This window comes from Ascaphus truei, chromosome 2 (assembly GCF_040206685.1).
Source record: "Ascaphus truei isolate aAscTru1 chromosome 2, aAscTru1.hap1, whole genome shotgun sequence".
Lineage (NCBI taxonomy): Eukaryota > Metazoa > Chordata > Amphibia > Anura > Ascaphidae > Ascaphus > Ascaphus truei.
Window position 1 is genome coordinate 404,175,743 of NC_134484.1, and position 13,269 is coordinate 404,189,011.

A 13,269-nucleotide genomic window follows, 5' to 3' on the forward strand; every position below is an offset into this window, starting at 1 on the left:
GTACTCAGGTTGTTCTGGGACGTTGGATCTGCCAACCAAGAACACAGCCACAACACTAGCTACAGGCAGAGCCATTGATTTTGCTGCCAGGTGTACCATGTTGAATGAGGCTTCCACTATGAATTCATTAGCCAATTTAATCTCAGCTAAGGCGCCTAGAATAGCAGATCTTTTAACTCATGTATCTAGGGCCTCCTTGATATTGGCCAGCATGATTCTCACAGCACTGGAAATGGAGCCTGTTGCTACTGCTGCAAGAAATGACTTACGCAGCACACGCTCCATCCGCCTCGCCATAGGCTGCTAAAAATAAATGATATCTTCCACTGATTGTGGTTCTGCGAGCCACCCTGGTAATGGCTGCATCAAGTCCAGGGCCCTAGCTTCATTATCTGCAAAGGGGTACATTTTATTACAATGTCTTGGAATAAAGACTTTCCTGTCTGTCGGAGCCCACTCTTCTTCAATCATATCCTGGATCACCCTAGATGAATGGGAAATGATCTGATTTTCCTCTGGGCACCTCTAAATGGCCCGTCTTGGACTCAAGCGCTTATTTGACAGATTTGACAAGTTTGCCTAAAATTGGATCACAAAAGGTAGGGCAATCATCTTAAAACTTCCTCCTCAGACGATCTCCAGTCTCCATCTTCAGAAGCGGATACATGCTGGACATCGGAGTCCTCTGAAGACGATCCTCTTTTGTCGAGGCTGGTTTTAGAACATGATCTCTTATGTGATTCCTGCAAGGTCTGCATTGCTAATGGCAGTCTCTGCGATACTGACACTTTCATCCATGTTTAAAAAGTCTTATAAAAGAAATTTTTTCTTTTAATTTGGAAGTTATGTTTTTATTATTTGACATATAAAGTATAATTTTGTCATTAGTTTAGTCTTTGTTTTTTCTCTTTGTGCGCCCGTTTTGTGTGTGTGTGTTTGGAAATGCCCCGCTTATCACGGGATATTGGGAGCAGCAAGGAGAAAACCGCAGACTTAGAAGAGAGAGGATTTAAAGGGACAGTGCACTAACTTTCTCTGCTATATAATGTTTAAAAAGTCGACATATGTTCTGATGGTTCTTGCGCTAAAGCTCTAACACACACACACCTCACAAGGCTTTTCCCCACCCATAGCAGGCTTTTCACAAGTCGCACATATTTTGCATTTCTTTTCCGCAGATGTAGTAGGGTTTCCACTGCAGCTTTAGAGGAACTCTCTTCTGGCAATGCCGAGGCACTGGTAAAACCATAGGCCAAAAACACAGAAAAGGCACTCTCTAATTAACATGTAGCAAGCATTTAAAAATATTTGAAAGAAAAAAAGTTCAAGAACTAACTACCTCGAAAAGAATCCCCACTTTCTAGAAAGGAGGAAAAAAAGCTCCATTCTGAGAAGACAATCTGCACCAGACGGCGACGGTCGGGAACTGCCACCTTAGCTTCAATTTAAAACGGTGGCGCCCGGACATGACTGTGCCATGCTTGAAAACAGTCCCCCTCCTGCGCGTGCGTTTTCCCGGCTCCTCGCGGACATGCGGCCAGGACTCGGGAACAGTACATCCTGCCCCATGCCTTTTAGAAAGGATGGGGACACTTCACCGCTGCACATATCAACACCTCCGCAGGAAGCTCCAGTGTCAGTGGGCCCCCTGAATAGCTCACCCGAGTGTGAACATAGGGGCAGAAGAACCTGTCCCCTGAAATCAACTACTTCACAAAAATATTATGAAGGCAGCCAGGTGAAGCGCCAAAAAAACACCACACTTACTAGCCAGGTAGGACTAAAAGACTGCCTGCAGGTAGGAGGAGGAGTACTTATAGGAGGAACTACCTGCAGGGAGTTTTTTCTGTCTTATTCTGGCCAGAGATGGAGCTTAACCACGTGTGGCCACTGGGTATGTACAAGCAACGCTCATTGACTTCATGAATAATCCCCCAACTGCAGGGGCGGACTGGAGGTGAAATGTGGTCCGCGCATTTTACTTACCTGCCGGCCCACCTCCCGCCATGTTGATGCGTCCCATGATAGCGATGAGTTGCCATGGCAACGCGCCATGTGCCATCCCGTCGATGGAGGAGGGCCACACTCTTACAGATGTCCCACTCTCTCCTGCAGCAATCAGTTTTCGTTGTTGTGGGGAGAAGAGCGCGGGCCTTTGTTACCGTCATAAATAGCGCAGAACCGGCGTGCTGTGGGCCAAAGCTGCGGGCGTGCTGTATCACAGGCCCATGGGCCTACTGACCACTGGCCCAGTGTCCTTGTCGGCCCAATCCGCCCCTGCCTATGTATGCATATAAATTACATGATCACAACTAAGGCCAGTCAGTGCAGAAACTCAAGATTTCTGCATGTGCACATTATAATAATATTCATTTTACAGTTAAATATATGAAATATTCAAAGAGAAGATTTATACATAAAACATATAATCAAAGTGTCAAATATTCATTAACACTTTCCTTTGCAGTTTTTTTTTTCTCAGAAAGGTTTCTGGTGGATTATGCTTTTAAATTTGCACTGGGGGGGGGGGGGGGGGGGGAGAAATGTTTATTTTCACGGAGTTAACGCCAGCAACGATGCCAGCCAATTCTTTTGCGAGTGGCAAAGTCAAACCCCGTTGCTTGGCTACCCTGAGTCTGAAATCTTTTTGTGTGGCAGTTGCCATTGTAGCAGGAGAGTGTAAACAGAATATCTTAATAATGGGCAAAGAAGGGCGGGTAGCGGTGTTGGTCCTTTCTTCCATGTATGTCCCACTTCCTCTCAACATCCATTGCAACCAGATGTCCATCTCACAAACACTGTATATAATATTGTGTTTCTGTATTTCTGCCATACCCAATGAAGGACCCTGAGAGGTTTCGAAAGGTTGTAACATATCAACAACTTGTTGGTCCAATAAAAAGGCATTATATACCCCCTCTCTCTCCTTTGTTACTATGCCAACAACGTACATTGTAGTATATACAGAGTACTGTCCACGTCCGTGGAAGTACTGGAGCGGGTGTTCATTAGCTGCTCGCTTTGGGTGAAAAACATTTAGATTTTTACAAAAAGAAAATACCCCCTCGAGGCCTTCTCCCATATGGACATATTAGCGGGACGCTAGTCTTCAGTTTTTGTGGTAACAGCTAAAAGCCGGTTATTGGCAGAGGAATCTACAACTATTGCCGCCCCTTTGGCAGTGAACGGGTTACAGTATATATATATAATGCTCCTATACTCCTTAAAGCTGCACACCAAGCAATATCCTACATGCCTGTTTTTAGTTTTTATAAATCAGTTCTCTACTACGAGAAAATACTGTGTGCATTGTTTTTTTTTTTTTTTTTTTTAATAACTCTCAATTACATTTTTTATGTATTATAATGTTACAAGCCTTTTTTGTTTCTATAACAACCATTTACAAAGTCACAGATACTGGAATCAATACTCCTCTGCAGCCATTTAGTGAACCCCCGAGACAAATCCTTGCCGATCGATCACAGGAAAACGAATCGATCGGCAACTTAGCTAATTACTTATTGTGTGGGTTGTATTGATGCACATATTAAAGGGGATTTTTTTTTTTTTTTTGGAGACGGCAGCCTGGACTGCTGCTTTAACTACATGAGGAAACATGAAACCACAATGTAAACATACATGTCTGTCTGTGGAATACATACAGCAAATATCCTGCATGCTATTGTTGGTGGAAAAGACCAGTGTTTGGCACAGTGACTTACGATTAATGGATACACTGGGCCTAACCTGAACACCAAGCCAAGCCTTACAAAATCTGGCACAAGAACCACTGTTCCCTGTCCGTCTAAGGTAGGGGCGCTTCTGAGCAGCGGTTTCATGCAAGCCCATAACAAATTCTGTTTGCATTACTGTACTGTACACAAATAACATTTCAACACCAGAGCATTCGTTTGTATGTACGCTTCTTCATATACTGAAACATTAGATCTATGTGTTTGTTTCTTATTTATAAGTAGTAAGTCTATGATCTATTTCTAGTTCATCCAATTAGCTGAAACCTCCAAGCGTCGACAAATTGGTACAGGAAATGGACAATGGTGACTTAACAGACTGGCAGAAAGAAGAACAATAGGTCCCACGCTTATTAGGTACAGAACCATAAAACAGTTACAGTGTCTGCTCAATACGTACAAATAGGATTCTGCATTGTAAATGGGACTGAACAAAATGGAGTCGGAATGCAAAAGGTGAAAGAAACAGGACAATTTGCTTCAAACTAGAATTGTTGCAAGAGAATAACACTTGAGATTAAAATGACTGGTGGGATACTGTGATAGCCGTGCCACTGAGGATGATGTGTTTCCAGCCGTCCCATTAATTAACAGGTTAGTGTACACACATTCAATGAAGTCCTGGGCTACAAAATGCTAAAACACACTCCTGGCCCCATTTTGCAGCCGAGAGCTGTGTAGTATTGAAAAGCCATGGTCTCCCAAACAGCTCATCTAAAAGCATATCATATAATTGTATGCAACACTCCCAAGCTCTTCAGTTCTTCTGTTTTTATTGTTATTTTGGCCATTACTACATAAAAAGTCCCAACGTGTCCATTAAGTTACGGTTACCGTGGCAACCTCAGACACCGGGGTCTGTCCCCATTTAAACTCCCTCGACTCTGTGCGACTCTAGCATTGGACTGTTGGCAGTATGCCTCACTGTGTCCTCGTGTGTGCGCTGCTCCAGTGGTGCATACGCACTCCGATGATGCCAAGCGGGAGAGGAAATTGAGGAAGACATCTTCCCCAAAACAAAAGTATTTCAAAGAATCAACTTTCAGTCTTAGATAATAGTCAACAGCAATTAAAACCACATCACTCCCTTTGTATTATTATTTATCAGGGCAGAGGGGTCTGTGCACAATGGGGGGAGGGGGGTAGTGCATGGAGAGGGGGTGTGGAGAGAGGGGGGCCCAGAAAGCTCTGAACGCTGTTCCGGCTGGTAAAGTAAGTGCCGGAATGGAGTTCCGGTGTGTGGAGGATGGACCCTATAAGTGGTGGGCCGTTCGGCTGCACATATTGTACTTCCGCCGCTGTGAACAATATAAAAGTCATTTTGAACTGGCTTATTTTTCTGTGCATCCAGAACCAAAGTTTGGATTATTAGGTCACCAGACAATGAATCTCTGTATTCAACTTTGCTATAAATACTGTAGCTCTTGAACACAACTGGATTTGCAGTGGCGGTAAATAATGCCTTAGTGTGTGCATGTGCACTGGAGGCCATCATACTGTAACCTGCTGCTGGTCAACATTACGATCAGGGATTTGATGGAACTGGAGGAGAATGAAGCATTCAGGTGGACTATCCTGTCAATCTCGACCATGCAAACCGAGGATGGGAAGAAATGCTCGTAGATGGAAGGTAGGAGATGACTAAAAAGAAGCAGTAAGTACGACTGCCGAAGCCAAGATGAAGCACGGGTGGTTTTGAAAGAGTGCAACGTTGGAGTAGCTTCCAATGGTGTGACGTTACGTACAGTACGTCTAGCTCCTATCCAGACTCAGAAAAAGGGCTGTGAGGGGATGGTGAAGGGGGACCTCTTCCTTCTATGTCTGGATGGAAGTAACCCCAAGTTTAATTAGGACTTAACGTAATGTTCGGTCCCTGCATCAACCTTAACTGACCTCAGTGAATATGCGATGATGGGGGCGGGGGAGCAGAGGGACTGTTTTGCATCTCACTAACACTAACGAACGTTATAGTTAACGCAATCCTCCTTACGGGAGAGAATATGACATAACGTTACTTTATCAGTCTTTAAAGATATGCGGAAAGATTTAACATGACGTCAGGTTATCGTCCCGTTAAGTCACTTAAACCAGCTTTGTGAACCTGTGCCTAACCCCAAGAGTACATACAGGCATACCCCGCATTAACATACGCAATGGGACCGGAGCATGTATGTAAAGCGAAAATGTACTTAAAGTGAAGCGCTACCTTTTTCCCACTTATCGATGCATGTTCTGTACTGCAATCGTCATATACGTGCATAACTGATGAAAATAATGCATTTGTAACAGGCTCTATAGTCTCCCTACTTGCGCACAGCTTCGGTGCAGGTAGGGAGCTGATATTGCTGTTCAGGACGTGCTGACAGGCGAATGCGTGAGCTGCCATTTGCCTATTGAGCGATATGTACTTACTCGCGAGTGTACTTAAAGTGAGTGTCCTTAAACCGGGGTATGCCTGTATTAATACCCCAAATGCTGGAGGCACTGCAGTAGGCCAGGTTATAACAAGCGATGGCTTATTGCACATGGATTGCCAATGACGTTATACTGGTTATATATGTATATTTACCTAAAATACAAACATGGTGTCTTTGCATGAGGATCACTCCAGGCACAGCTCTGCGTATTAAACAAAGAACATGCAGATCAGGGATACTGCATTTACACATATCAAAATGAAGGTAAATCCATTTTAGCATTGTACTCAACCCATAACTGAAGAAATTACTTAGATTTTTCTAATTATCCCGTAAGTAGGTATTCTACACCTAGCCATTTCCATGACATTGGGAAATGCTCTCCTCTCAAACTATGATAGCACGAGTCAGTGAGAAGTTAGGTGGGCTGACATCTCATCTTTGACCCACAGTAAATTACAATCGTTCATTTCCCTGTAAAACGAGCAGCTTCACATATACGACTTTAAAACATATTTTTGTAGCATTTCACAGCAATTCTTTGCTTGTATTCAACACTCTTGGTGTACGTGCTTTTAGGGATAAAAATGTCTGCTATTTTCTCCCAAAGAGGTATTGTGGATAAACCAGATGTGATAACATAAGGATTTTTCTAGTTATATTATTATTTCTACTGAGAATTGTAAAGAAAAAAAAACGGAGAAAAATGTACCCTGTATAATTGCTTTTTCTCCCAACCGACATCCAAGGACTGCAGCCTTAAATGTACTTTTTATTTTTAGGTAAACCAAGAGGCCGTTGGCAATGAAAAGACAGACGGGTGGACTTTATTAGTAACGTTGATTCTGATCTGTCCAGATCGGAGCGGGAGCAGTGTTCATGTCTCCCGATAAGAGGTAACTAAAGAGAGCTGCAGCGAGGAGCAGGGCCGGATGTGACTGTGTGAAAGTATACTTCTGATGACTGAAGATTACACGGAACAAAGCAGACATCCATAATATAGCTGCTTCAGCTGCAGTACATGCATCATCAACTGGTCACCCTACTCGGCCTGTTAAAAAATGCACCTTCCAGCTCTGCGTGGTTATAAATTGCTAGACCTGCCATGCTGTGCGTTGACCAATGTAGTCACTGCCAGTGTATCAGTAAGATAATCAATCATGTTCAGCAAGCAGCTCGATGATTCACCATCCACCAGTGGCCTTAGATCAGAAAGTCACATGCATGGAAATCTTCTTTTTACAATTTGGCAAGGAAACACTGCCTTTTATTATCTGGCCTAGACTATGGGTGGCATTCCATTTGCTGGGAAGTCTAGGGCCCTGTATTAACCCTTTCCTGGTGGAAGTTTGGGTCCTGCTGGGTATAACTCTACCTTTCCCCCCCCCCCAACATATGTATACTCCCAATTTTTCCAATGTTTGGAAATCACGAATACACTACAAATATTATATTTCAAATGAAATTCACAACTATTCGGCCACACGGTTTACCAGATTTGGATCTACTAAAATCCAGCAAAGAAGCATGATTATTTTCAAAGACTCTTCAATGATTGAACAAGCAGTCTCTCCAATTTGGGTCACAAACTAGAATAAAACAAAACTGCAAACAAAAGCAAATAAGTCCAGCATCAGGCCCCTCAATGGAATAATGTACCCAAATTACCTCAAATCCTTCAATAACCTCAGGAAAAATATATCGTTCAATCCATGACACCCAGGCATAACATTTTGTTTTGTTTAAATGTCCTCTAATAGTGTCTGAGATCAAATGCATTGTAAAGTTGTATGTAGTTGGTACAATTTGCAAATGACCTGAACATTGCAGGGATTATTTTAGGGATGCTCGGGGAACCCAATGGCTCATAGTAACCCCAGATAAAAAAACACTGCTCTATACTGTTGTTCATACCTTCTCCTGACATAGCACAGCAAAATATATCTGCTTGTAAATTCACTGCATTGCAATGCAGGCCCCTTGGGCAGTGACATTGTCAAGTATTGTGGCTTACTTCTACAGGAAATAAGGCTATTAATAACAATTGAATGTGTATAATGCGAGTTTACGGGAGACATTAAATAAAAATAGGTAGTAACAGGGTGCCAAGTATTTTAGCATTGTCATTCTGTCCTTCTGGAAAGGAGTTTGGGATGGGAATGTGGAATTAAGACTCCTGCCATGTCTTACTAAAAGTAGTGTCTGACACAGTTTCTGTTTACTGTAGTGCCCCTCTACACATCACCTCCTTAATGTAACAAAGGCCATATATGAAAAGGAAATATGTTGATGTACTTATGTTTCTTGTATCCTACATTGTGCTGCGCATTAAATATATATATATATATATATATATATATATATATATATATATATATATATATATATATATATATATATATATATAATGATTAAAGCTGCAGTTCAGTAAATATCCTGCATGTGTGTTTTTTTTAATAAATCAGTTCTGTAGTAAGAAAAAATACTTTTAGCATTTTCTGTTATTAAAAAAACGACTTTGAAAGACCAATTTTCTTGTATTCTATTTTAACAGCCATTTGCTAAGGCACTGCCCCTTCATGTCCTGTCACAAGCCCTGGCACACCCCTTTGTCAGCCCTGCCCTCCCTCTAGCACGTCAGTGCAGGAGTGCTCATGAATATTCATGCGCTTCCACTGAGTGACAGAGGCAGAATATAAACATATGCCAGCTCTAATTATGTCACCAAATTTCGCCGATCAATACATGGAGAACTAATTGACTGGCAGCTATACAGTTCTTTAGGTAATTAGAGATTGCACACATGAAACTATTGAAGTAAAAAAAAAAAAAAAAAAAGAACTGCAGCTTTAAGCAGAGGACATCATAAGATTTGTACTAAGCATTTGTAACCCTCTAGATCAGTGGTTTTCAATCATTCTCTCTCACTTTTAGGGAGCTGCCGGCACATACAGCGCTCTCATACCCAATCCTTCCTCCCCCGCCTGTCAGCCAGAATTTGAAACGACTTCCGGCACCGACAGGAGCAGGGAGAGGAAGGATCACAGTGACCGGGAGGTTGCTGCTGCTGCTGCTGAGCTTGGGAGCCCCGAGGGGTGCTCGCAGATTGAAAATCACCGCTCTAGATTGTAAGATCTTTTGCATCAGTTTATGCATGTGTGTCCATATTAGTATGCAACGGTTTATGTGTATATAAAATCTCTGTACCCCAATGTACCGCGCTGCGGCATACATTGGCTCTTTACAAATAAACAATAATAATACCCAATGAGTGCGATCACAACATTGTGAGACACCTACAGCACAGTGTGCTAAAGGGGAAACCGTTGTTTTTATCAGCTGAAAAGAGCCCCTGAGCCCGGTTAAGGACATATTTTCACAGGCGTTTTGGGAAGCCGTTTAAAAATTGGTTTCAGGAGCTCTTCAATGAGAAGAAGTGTTCTACAAGAGGTCCATGTAATGCCACAACCAGACAGTGTCTGCACACACACAATGACACGGAGGGGGGGAAAGCTGAATCGGAACAGGGTGAGAGGACAAATGTAAGAACTTTCTGACTGCCCCCTTTGTGTGCGTGATTATAAGGGAAACCGAGACTCATACACTTTCCAGGCAGAAGAAATGCACACAGAATACATTGCAGCCCACTGTAAAACCTCACAATACCCATCTGCACAGTCAGCCATTGATGAGAAACTGAATAATGGACGAAGTAATAAAAACAAAATCATTAAAAAATAACAACTGTACACAAACCCGTATTTTCATTTAATTAGGTAATTTACTAAAGTGCTGTACCATTCATCTGACTGTTCAATCTTGTGCAGTGAGAGTTATCGGTCTAGCAATTAGCGACCTTATTTTGGTCTCTACCATTGTATCACAGCAACACAACTCCCCCATAACACTGCCTATACTGTACAGCCGCTTTGGCTATTTACAGATGTGTACTTATGTCTTCTTAGTAAAAAAAAAATTTTTTTTTAGAGAGAAAGAGATATAGAGATATATATATAGAGATATAGATATATATATATATATATATATATATATATCTATATCTCTATATATATATCTCTATATCTCTTTCTCTCTAAAAAAGATATATATATATATATATATATATATATATATATATATAAAATGTATACCATGTCTATACATACTGTGCTATATCAATGCACACACAGCTGTCTCTTACACATAAAAATGTACAATGTAATTCAATCCCTATATACCAATAGGGACCACATAGTATCTACACACATTAATAGTAATGCAACCCCCTCTTACATTTCTACACCTACCCACACCATTGATACCCACTCCCACCACACACACACACACCTTTTGTAAAGTGCTGCATACACTGTGGGCGCTTTATAAATGTATATTTATACACACGCACACACATTCAGGGACCATTTAACACCTTAAGTTATAAATCACATACAGCACAGGGGGAAGGGATAGGCTTCAGTCACAGATACATTCCAAGATGCAAGTGTTTTTAAGTAAAAACCTCTCTTGCTTTATCCATTGTAACTCCGCTGGAAAAAGAGATCAGTGTATCTCGAAAGCTCGCACAAATAAAAGCATTTCGTTAGCCACAGAACGGTATCGTCTATTCGTTTTTGAATATATATATATATATATATTATTTTTTTTTAAATGTTGCTCGTTTTACCTTTTCCTGTCCACCTTTCCCCCACAAGCATCTCAGATTTGAAAGTACAGAAATGTGTGTACCAATAGCTGCTTCAAACAAAATGTATAGATCAACTTTCAGAATGAAGTGTGTAGTCGTGCAACTTTGGGAAATGTGCTCACTCGAGCATCCACTGCTTTGTATACACAATAAACCTTACCCATGAATGCCAATATAAATAATACTTATACTAACAGAACTAACAACAACATTAGAAGAAGCAGCAGCGAGACTTTCGGTGGTTTTATCGTGACTGGACAGATAAGCAGATAGAAGTAAAGCAAAACAAACCTCAGGCGCTAACTATGAATGGGATTGGTGGGTAATCTTTTCTCCTTAGTGAATCCGCAGTGGTAAACGTTGTTAGGACCACCTTCTCAGACCCCCTATGGGATCTTTCCTAGATCCCTCAAAAGACAGAGAAAACAGGGAAGAAGGGGGGAGCAGGGGTCAGCAGTAAAACTTCATAAGACTCCTAATGGGAACCTACAAATGCTCACAGCCTCAATGTCATAAATTAGGGCGAAGCTTCAAAACCAGCAGTGGGGGGGGGGGGTTAAGAATGAATAATAATATAATAATTACACGGCCATGTGTAAGTGCAGGCTCATAAAGGGTTCTTGTCTTTAAAACCAGCAGTGGGGGGGGGGGGTGTAACAAATAGATAACAATAGTATAATACTTACACGGCCATGTGTAAGTACAGGCGCATAAAGGGTTCTTTGTCAGATGTAGCCTCTTAATAGAGTCCTCTATTCATCCATATCTTTCTGATAAGGTGTCTTCAGATAGCTGGATGACGTCACTGCCATGGGCCTCCACCAGACCCAGGCATGAAATGGGAGCGAGTGTTCTATTGAACCTGAGGAAGCCGTTTTACGGTGAAACGCGTTGCTCCATCTTTTTTCTTGGACTGTCACGAGGAGGCTTCCGTAGTGACCCGGTAACACTCATTTCTACCAGCTGAGCAGCTTGCTTCAAACCGGACGCGGAGGCGAAGCACTAGAGCTTGCAAGAGTCGAGCTGGATCCCTTGTGTTGCTGACACTGATTTTCCCTACATGCGAGTGGACATTTGATGTCAGTCTAATAAATTGTCATTTTTCATTTTGAACACTCGCTCCCATTTCTTGCCTGGGTCTGGTGGAGACCCATGGCAGTGACGTCATCCAGCTATCTGAAGACACCTTATCAGAAAGATATGGATGAATAGAGGACTCTATTAAGAGGCTACATCTGACAAAGGACCCTTTATGAGCCTGTACTTACACATGGCCGTGTAAGTATTATATTATTATTCATTCGTAACCCCCCCACTGCTGGTTTTGAAGCTTCACCCTAATTTATGACATTGAGGGTGTGAGCATTTGTAGGTTCCCATTAGGAGTCTTATGAAGTTTTACTGCTGACCCCTGCTCCCCCCTTCTTGGCTGTTTTCCCAAGCAGATAGAAGTACCAGGTTCCTGTGAAATGTTTACACATGTCCTGAAAGGAAAATGACGAGTGTTTTGATAGTATGAGGGCCATGATTTCTGCAATAGGATACAAAACAAAGCCATTATCTCTGGCGATCCTGATCCACCACACAATACACAAACCATGCCTAAGAGACAGTTCTTGGGTGGGGCTTGTCCATCCCTGCTAGGTGAATAAGCACCCAGGAGCTGGGTCATCACCCACATGGGCCCTTCTCGGTTACATTACTAGGAATCCTCAATGTGCAAAAAGGTTTTAACATCGCTACAAATACAGCCCTTTATCTGGCGATTGTGGCTCATAATTAATTTTTGGGACAAAAGCTACACTCTTGAAAGCCCCTTTTTATCCCTGCTTATGCCACTACTGGCTATATTATTGTTAACCCCTTTGCCAGGACAGAATAAGCAGTGATAGGTTAGACTGAAAGGTATAGTGAGAATGCAGAATGGTTGCTCATACAGAACAGCACAAAGGGCATTCCTAAAACTGACTGATTCCCAGTAACCAGTCATTCTTCCTTTTAAACATTGGTCTTTCTTCACATGCTTATGAAATATAATACTGAACAAAACAGCAGCACAACCCTAGGCAGTACTCTTTGGCTTTATCTATAACAGACACTGACTACAGACTGTTTTTCTTCCTTACTTTACAGCTTGTCTCAAATAATACAGGCAGATGATGATATGCCCCCATAAAGCAAAGGCATTAAGGGCTGTTGATCATTATCAGTTGCAAAAACTTATCAACGAAAACACACTCCAAGAAATAGCTGCCAGCTCCTTAATATACATAAGCTTCTTTCGGTATGTGTCTGAGCAAGCAAGAGAAAATACTAGGCGCAGACACAGTGATAGATCATAATACAGATCCTCTGTGATACAATGACAGTGCAGATCCCCTGTGACAACACA

General features: G+C 42.0%; 1 protein-coding gene across 1 annotated transcript in view; it reads right to left on the bottom strand.

Annotated features, from left to right (window-relative positions):
• Positions 1–13,269, bottom strand: part of ANKIB1 (ankyrin repeat and IBR domain containing 1) — a 147,605-nt gene that overhangs the window by 133,239 nt on the left and 1,097 nt on the right. The gene's annotated exons all lie outside the window — the stretch shown is intronic.